This window comes from Pinus tabuliformis, chromosome 4_2 (genome assembly GCF_031772625.1).
Source record: "Pinus tabuliformis cultivar Carrire ecotype Pingquan chromosome 4_2, CPIR1, whole genome shotgun sequence".
Classification (NCBI taxonomy): Eukaryota; Viridiplantae; Streptophyta; class Pinopsida; order Pinales; family Pinaceae; genus Pinus; species Pinus tabuliformis.
The window spans coordinates 92,059,467-92,069,001 of NC_142304.1; the positions used below are offsets into that span (position 1 = coordinate 92,059,467).

At 45.3% G+C, this 9,535-nt stretch overlaps 1 pseudogene; it reads left to right on the forward strand.

The window, feature by feature from the left end:
• Positions 1–1,016: 1,016 nt before the first annotated feature.
• On the forward strand, positions 1,017–2,125 carry LOC149168448 (18S ribosomal RNA; annotated as a pseudogene).
• The last annotated feature ends 7,410 nt before the right edge of the window (positions 2,126–9,535 follow it).

Genomic DNA, 9,535 nt, shown 5'->3' on the forward strand with positions numbered 1-9,535 from the left:
AGCAAGCCTCTTGATTTGCATATATTTCCTTCCTTTTCCTTCGCATTGTGGTTGTTGTAGGCGGTCAAGTGATCGAGGTCCACCATTGTTGATGTCCGGGTGGACTCCTAAGTAGCCTTGGTGCAGGGCAGGGAGGGTCGGGGGGCATTTATAAGAGAGGTTGAGGCTGCTGCAGGTGATCATGCGATTGAGGTCCATCATTGCTGCTGTCCGGGTGGACTCCTAGGTGGCCTCAATGCGGGGAGGGGAGGGTTGGGGGGCATCTCTAAGGGAGGTTGCTGACTCGATTTGTCTTGTATTATTTTCTTCCATTGCCTTTGTGTTGACGTAGCTGCAAGCGATCATGTGATCGAGGTACAATGTTGTTGTTGTCTAGATGGACTCCTAAGTGGCATCAGTATGGGGTGGGGAGGTTTTAATGGGCTCTCTATGATAGGATTTGCAGTTGGTCGTCCTCTTTTTATTTCCTTCATTTTCCTTCACATCGAGGCTATCGAAGGCGATCGAGAGATCGAGGTCCATCATTGCTGCTGCCCAGGTGGATTCCTAGGTGGCCTCTGTGTAGGGCAGGGATGGTTGGGGTTCATTTATAATATAGAGGTTGAGTGGTTGGTTGTTATCCATTTATTTCCTTTGCATCGAGGCTTTTGCAGGCGATCGAGAGATCGAGGTCCACCATTGTTTCTGTCTATGTGGACTCCTAAGTGGCCTCGGTGCAGGGTGTGGAGGCTTTAAGAGGCATTTCTAAGGGAGTGGGTGAGTGATCCCTCATTTTATTATTGGCTGGGGCATGGCTGAAAACTTTGAAGTGGCCTTGGTGCGTTGTGGCTCGGCAAGTCTACCCATTTGTTTGCCATGTCCTTGGCATGTTGCTTGTGCATCCTTCTTGGGATGCAAGAGGTGCAATGCATAAAAGTTTTACATGATATTTTGATATCTCTTTGACTTGATGGGTGTTCAAGTTGGCTCTTAGTAAGAGAGCACCTAGAATTCCCTTTGAAGTGGGAGGGTGCTACCTAGTTGACCCTGCCAGTAGTCATATGCTTGTCTCAAAGATTAAGCCACGCATCTCTAAGTATGAACTAATTCAGACTTGAAACTACGGATGACTCATTAAGTTAGTTATAGTTTTTTTGATGGTACCATACTACTCAGATAACTGTAGTAATTCTAGAGCTAATACGTGCACCAAGTCCCAACTCTTTGGAAGGGATGCATTTTTTAGATAAAATTTTAGTGCAGGCTTGCCCGCTTCTTCAGTGAATCATGATAACTCAACGGATTGCACAACCCTTGTGTTGGCGATGCTTCATTCAAATTTCTACCCTATCAACTTTCAATTGTAGGATAGAGGCCTACCATGATGGTGATGGGTGACGGAGAATTAGGGTTTGATTCTGGAGAGGGAGCCTGAGAAATGGCTACCACATCGAAGGAAGGCAGCAGGCATGCAAATTACCCAATATTGACATGGGGAGGTAGTGACAATAAATAACAATACCGGGCTCATCGAGTCTGGTAATTGGAATGAGTAAAATCTAAATTCCTTAATGAGGATCCATTAGAGGGCAAGTCTGGTGCCAGCAGCCGCGGTAATTCCAGCTCCAATAGCGTATATTTAAGTTGTTGTAGTTAAAAAGCTCATAGTTGGATCTTGGGTCATAAAGGTATGTCCACCTACTCAATGTGCACCTACCCTTCTGTCCCTTTTTTTGGCCGCGTGCTCCTGGACTTAATTGGCTAGGTCACAGCTCTAGCATTGTTACTTTGAAAAGATTATAGTGCTCAAAGCAAGCTTATGCTCTGAATACATTAGCATGGAATAACATGATAGGAGTCTAGTCCTATTGTGTTGACCTTCGAGACCTGAGTAATGATTAATAGGGACTGTCGAGGGCATTCGTATTTCATTTTCAGAGGTGAAATTCTTGGATTTATGAAAGATGGACCACTGTGAAAGAATTTTCCAAGGATTTTTTCATTAATTAGCAACGAAACTTGGGGGCTCAAAGATGATCAGATACCATCCTAGTCTCAACCATAAACGATGCTGACCAGGGATCGACAAATGTTTCTCTAGGGACTCCGCGAGCACCTTCAGAGAAATCAGATTGTTTGGGTTCTAGGGGGGAGTATGGTCATAAGGTTGAAACTTAAAGGAATTGATGAAAGGGCACCACTAGGAGTGGAGCTTATGACTTAATTTGACTCAAGACATGGAAACTTACTAGGTCCATGTTACATAGTAATTTGTCACTGCCTTCATCCCAGTCTTCCTACTGTGTCATGAGTCCAAAATCATTCATGCTCATGCTCTCTGATGTTGCCAAATGACCCACTTTGCCAAATTTTTTGCATCATCGCGACTGTTGTAAAAATAAACGCGCTGATGAGTGCTCCAAAACAGACCAAACGCGCTGCCATAGCGGAGGTACACGTGATTCCCGCGATGGTCAGATTTCATGAGACAGTGCAACTGTTTCTTATATTTGATCGCGATGACATGACCTTCTCCGTTATGAACTGGCGATGTCAGCACTCCAATACAGTTATGTACCCGCGATGATCCAGTCTGGGCGAGTTTGTTCTAACAGTTGGCCTTCCAGATGACTCCAGACCTGGTTGTTGGCCTTGTATATGTCACCCTCCCTTCTCTGGAATGTATGTTTCGTCATTTGAGCCACCTTCCTTGGAGATAACCTCATATTCCCACCATTCATGGAGACTCGTCCTATTTAAGCCTCCACCATTGCTATGAGCTGCTAGTTTGGAATTCATAGTGTTTGGAGTGTTGTTGATAATGTTGTGAGCTTGATAGGTAGCTGGTGTGATAGGTGTGGGATTGTTAGAGAGCTTAAGGAAGGTTGTGAAGTGTTTTGATCTTGTGTGAACTTGTGAGTGAGAGGGTTTTGTCTTGGGAGACCTATCTTCAAGGGTGAATGCTTGAGGAACTTGCTGGTTGGATCCTCTTGAGAAGGATTTGACCTCAGAGCTATGGTTGTATTCTTCTTTGTTTATCAATAATAGACGACTATCATTATGGTTCCACTCTTATTGTCTTTATAATGGTGATTGAGTTATATCCTTTCTGACTGATATATAGTTGGATCTATTGGATTTTATGCTTGTGTTTGTATCGTTCTTTGCATGTGCAGGTGTCTTTTCACGAGGATCATGGGGATTCTGACCAGCCGGAGCAAGGGAACGGGAGCGTCGACTCTTCTACAAGTACTAGCATTGGAATCCAGGCAGGACCTCATCATTGGTCTTTAATTTTCAATTAGGAACCTGCGTGTTAGCGTTGTTTGATTGTTGCTAGACCCTATTTGGGCTAGTAGGGATTGCCTCTGTCCGTAGAGGGGATTTACCTCCACAAAAATTTGGCAACTCCACTGGGGAGTTTACCTTGTTGTTTGATTTGTAAACTTTAGACGAAGCCTGAAGCACGGCCAGGTAGCCTTCGAAACGCTATTGCTCTGCATTAGCGAAGTAGATCAGCACCACTTGAGTCAATCTCAGTTTGGTTTACGAACTGAACAGCTTCGAGCTGGCCTTTGTCCCTTTTGTTCATTCTTTCCTTGAGTTTTTGTTTCTGGTCTCTTTTCAAAATTTGGGGATTAGTTCTCTGTTTCTTGGTTTCCTGGTTTGGTCTAGGAGATGCCTTTTTTGTTTAAAGATTGACTGTCTTGGTTTGGGAGTTTTTGGCTTGATTGTGGTTGTTTTTGAACGTCATAGTGGTTTATAATTAAACAGTCGCGCTGTCATCACGTACCCCTTTCTGTGATCTCCTGTTCATCACGTTAATACACCTAACAGTCGCGACGGTTCTGTAAATCAGACCATCGCGGGTAAGGCATGTACTTCCGCGCTGACATCGCATTGTTGCTACGCGTAGTTCTTTATCAGCGCATTGTTGTTGTGTATCACCCGCGTTGATTCCTGTAGAATTGAATTTCTTCAATTCTACCTCTTAAACCTGTTGGTATTGCTATCCCCTACTATTCTCACTTGGTTTATGACTTGTTTTTCACTGTCTAGAGATTGAAGCACTCTCTTGTGAGTTTTGTTGAGCGAATGTTGCCTTTTTTCTTTGTGACCTAGTCTTATTATTCCAAGTTTGTTGGATCAGCTTTGTGTGGTTACTTGTTTGAAAAGGTTCGTTTACTGCTTGCTATTGGTTTGATTGAACCTTCCTCTTTGCGTGCTTTTGGTTGGTTGTTTAAGTGATCATTGTTGAACCAATCTTGACATTATTTCGATTTCTTTTCGCTACCCGGACACAGATCACAATTGTTTGGGGTCAACCGGTCTTCCACATTCGTTTGTTATCATTTCTCAAAGTTTTTTTAATGCACTTTTCCATCAACAAAAAGAAAAATCTCTTTTGCTTTGTATTAGTTAATGAGAACTAGAAGCTTTTCATTTTGATTAGTGATTAGTGATCTTGAAGAAAAGTTTGTGAATTTCCATTAGCTGCATTAGGGAAGTTATTTGTTGTTTTGTCATCATTTAGTTTGCATGAAAGCCCTCAAACCCTCTCGTAACTAGCATTCATCAAATGAAATGACATATTTTGGCATATAGTTTGCATTTAGGCAATTTTGAGAGATTACATACGGTAAGGCCTGAAAACCGAAACCTAATACAAGATCAACCTTAAAATGAACTGAATGAACCTAAAAATGCATTGGAACATAACACACACTGTTTAGAGGTCTAGGCTAGAGACGTGCTCTGGCGTCGTTAAACCTAGCCACTTTTGTTTCACTCAAGGTTGGGTGATTCCTCCTTCTGTGACTCAGTAGTGGTCTAGCACGGATTTGAGCTCCCGCGTACAGTCGAGTATATGGGGAGACCCCACTAGGTTATCATCCTCTATCCATAGGAAGCTGTGTCTACTGCCTCACAAGCCGTAACACACCGAACACAGCATTCGGGAAGATTGACTGTTGTAGGAAAGTCTTAATATGACTGCCAAGGCGTATATGCAGTTTTACGGATTTGTTTGGTAAATCCTTTTGCCTAGCTCTCCAGAGTAGTCACTTTCGTTCCTTTTCAGACTCCCTAAAAGAAAAGGTCCATCTGAGCACTTGTCACTTCAGGCTCATTAAACATTCGAAGGCGACTAGAGTCATCTTTTTGTCCTTTTCTCGACTCTTAAAAAATGAAAAGGTCAAGTTATGTCCTTGCATCTTAAAATTTATTCGGCCACGATTAACATTTACCCGGTTAGATCTTGTTTGCGTTAGTTTGAGTAGGGTCCTTTCTCGTTAGTTTCCCTAGGATTTTTTGAATTTTGTCATCATGGTGGAATCATCGATCCCGTCTCCCGTTCCAAGTCACCAAGGGTCTCCTTCATCTGTTGCTCTCGAGGTACCGATTGTGAGTGATACTCTCCCTATTATTCCAAGTATCCAACCGATTAACTCTCGCGCACCAGACGACGAGGATTACGAATTTCACTGGAACCCCATCTAGGAGCCTTACGAAGAAGATATTCCTTTTACCCCTACTGGTGTTTTTACCCCAATGTCTTCCTCTGAAATGCATGAAACATCTCCTAGAGTGAGTGAGACACCTGTTTTGTCAAGTATCGAAACTCCTATCCCGGCCACATCCCCGGTACCCTCACGCTATAAGTCTTTGAGGGATAACATGGGTACTAGGAATCCCTCTTCAAGTACCATGTGGGATCACCACATCACTCCCACTACAGGATCTTTTATTCCACAAGTTCACAATACACCCGTCACTTCAGTTCCAACTGTTCTGACCATTTGTGTAGCGTATTCAACACTGGTTGTTAGTGTCGTTATGGCATCTTCAGCTGTGACTACTATTGTAGGTCCGTCTCACGGCCTAGTAAGTAGTAGCCAACTGGCACATACACCCAGAGTTGTTCATCCTGCACAAAGTGCCCCGCCCTCTTCTGGTCCCACTCCAGCAGGAGGGCCATATGATCACTATTTGCAAGCTGTCCAAGATCCAAGCTCGCAAGGTCCATTCTATTACTATGATTCCACTAGTAGTACCTTTATCTTTCTAGGCCCTTGCCATCTCAGCCTGTTATTGAGGTCTCGATACCATTATCCATTTCTTGGGGCACCACCACTTATCATGGTGGCCAAGCAATGCCTGCACAGCTTTAGGGACCGCCTAACCAAGGCCAGCCGGCTTACATGCAAACCCCCCAAGGGCAGTAGTATTACGACCAGTCTCACCCAGGCAACCTGGGGGCCCACAAGGACAACCCTTTCAGGGACAACATTTGGCCTCTGGTGGTCCGTCTTTCACTTATCTTGCTCAACCTTCTGGTAATCCAGGGCAACCTGGTATTTAGCAAGGTTACCCGTCTGGGCAACCGGGACAACCTTACATCCAACAAGGTCAACCTGGTGTCCAGCAAGGTTATCCATCTGGACAAGGAGGACAACCTTATATGCAACAAGGAAAACCTGGAATCCAGCAAGGGTACCCTTCTGGGTAGGGTGGTCAGCCTTACATTCAGCAAGGCCAACCCACTGCCTAGCCTAGTCATCCATCTAGACAAGTTGGTCGTCCTCAGGGTCAAACGGCCGTCCAGCCCGCTCAACCATCTGTTTCATAAGGACAACCCTCGGTTGTACAAGGAAAACCTAACGCCCAGCAAGCTCATCCTTCTAGGCAAATGGGTCTGTCCCAAACTCAACCAGGACAACCTTCCGGCCAGGTGGCCCAATATCCACCCTTTCAAGGACATCCTTCTGGGCCCCAGACTCAAATTGGTCTTCAGATGCAAGGTGGGTTTCAATCCCAACCTTCTTACTAAGTGTAGCCTGGTCACCAGGCTCAGTATGGAGCTCAGCAACTGTATGGTTACCAGAAACCCCAGGGGCAAGCTCAGTTGGCCCCGTACCAAAATTATCAACAAATGCAGGTCACTCCTTATCAGAATTACCAGCAACAGTATGTTGCTCCTGCAGGTCAAGTTGGTAACCAATGGGGTGCTGGGGGGCAGATCCAGAGTCAACCGTCCAGTTATGGCTACAACCCTTATGGACAGAATCCTTACGGACAGAACGCTTATGGGCCAGGCCCGTCCGGACAAAGTCCATGGGGGTAACCACCTCCTGGTTGGAACTCTGGTATTACCTCTTATCCACGACCACAGATGTCCTTCAATCCTCAGTTACCTTTCTTAGCAACATTGGAACTACTGGATGTGTCCAAATTGACTAATGATCCTATTCTTCATAATCCATACTGGCCACCAGTTCCAACCAAGATACCCGGTGATTGTCCCAAGTTCGATGGCAAAGCTGGAGAGGACCCTCAAGCCCACGTCATGACTTATCACCTTTGGTGTTCGTCGAATTCGTGGCTTGAAAATTCCATCTAGCTTTGCCTTTTCCAAATGACTCTCACCGGCTCGGCCGCTAAGTGGTACATTGAGTTGAATCGCGGATCCTTTCAAGATTTCAACTCGTTGGCAATGGCATTTCTAACTCAATTTTAGTTGCCCATTTGGTATGAGACAGGAACGCATCTCCTCACGTCTCTTAAATAGGACACGGCCACGCACATATCCGATCATATTCATGAATGGAGATGGCGTCATCGTTTGATCAAGTTCTGGATTCTTGATCAGCTCCTGACCGATTGGTTTACAACCTCCTTTGTCCCTACAATCACACGAGACATTGCTATGGGAGCTTGTGTAACTAAAGAGAAAGCTATCGCACGTGCTCAGTACCTCGACTTAGTTTATTCTTAGTCAGGTACCTTATATGATTATTTGCCTGAGGCCCCGAGACCTGGAACATCGAAGGCTCCACCAAAGCCATCTATTGACGGTGTTATTGGCTCTGTAAATTCGTCTTTGAAGAAATCATTCGCGAACCCTGGGAAGAAAAAATCGAATGCTTCAAACGAAAACACTTCTCAGGGTGTATCTAATTCTAGAAATACTTCCAAGGTCAACATCGTCCAGTCCACCATAGAGGATAAATCCTCGAAAGGAAAGAAGAAGGGGAAAGCGAAGAATAAATCTAAGCAGCCCAGACAGGACTCCCCTAAACCTCCAGCCGAGGAAGGAGCCAAATGTAAGCCCAAGTATCCTTGTCTTATCTGCAACGAGGATCACTATATTAAAGACTGCCCCAGGCAGTCCAAAGTTAGTCGATTGTTGAAAGGTGCTCCCAGGACTCCTGATGTGCTCAAAGAACCTTTCCCCTCACAGCAAACTCAAATGGTGGCTGATCCATCACAACCCTCTTCTTCATTTGACTCTCAAGTATTTATGGCTGGGACGAACCTCGTCCACATCAGTACTCGGGCAAAAGAATATCTGTCACATGCCGGGAAAGAGCCTTAGGTCTCCTCCAGTGCTCCTCTGTCCAGTTCTGGTCCACTCCATATCGAGAGACCTAGGACTGAGACACCCATCCGACCCCCTCCAAAAGGTGTACTCCTGAAGTCTTCTTACAACCCTAATGCTCGTGTTGCATAGCACTACAACATCATTGAGGACTTAGCTCAGGCTCCGTCTGCTATGTCCGCCTTAGAAGTACTCCAGAGCTGCCCCTCCTAGAGGAAGTCCTTGCTATCAGCCATCGGTGGCATAGACCCGGTCGACTCAGATCTGATTACTTTTGACCTCGAGGGCCATACGCTGAGACTGCCTCACCAAATCGCCTTCCTCATACAGGTAATTATCAACACCAAAACGATTCATCGTGTAGTCATTGATGAAGGGGCTTCAACTTGCATCATGTCTGTTGCATGTTGGAAGGCTATTAGTTCTCCAACGCTGAGCCAGTCTCCTACAACCTTGGAAGCCTTTGATGGAAGAGAGTCTCGTCCTTATGGTATACTCCAATGTTTTCTCGTCTCTTTGGAAGGGAAGATGGTCAAAGTGGAAGTTGAAGTTGTTGATGCTAATCTTACCTACAACCTCCTCCTCGGACGTAGCTGGACATACGCCATGCAAGCCGTGGCTTCGTCTCTTTTTTGTGTCATTCATTTCCCTCATCAGGGGAAGATTGTCACCGTAGACCAGTTGTCCTTCTTCGCCTCCTCTTCTGAAGGCAATGTGCCTTTTGTGGAGCATACGTCCAAATCATGTGAGAGTGTGGGAGCCGTACTTTTTAAGGATCCTGCCCTAATGGGTGTCTTTTCCCTCCCACCTCCTAATATCACTCCTATTAATATGATTTTTGTGCGCTCTAATCTGTGGGTTCTTCCCCCCACTAATCAGATAGAATCTTGGGGCGATATGATGCCGTTGAGTCCTGCCGAGCTCATCCACGTTGAAATTGTTGCTGCATTGGCTCCCCCTCGTGAACCTGCTCCTTCGAGTAGGGCTCCCGACTCGTATGTTCATTACCCTTGGCTTGGAGATGACGGTACTTCGGATCCTTTAAAGGAAATATTTCCTTCTGATGAAGCCATTATTGAGACCATGTCTCTTGAGGAACCTCCTTGGTCTGATCATCACCATCATTCCTCGTTTCTCCCTGCCCATCAGGAAATGATCACCTGTCTCGAGCAGTTTGCT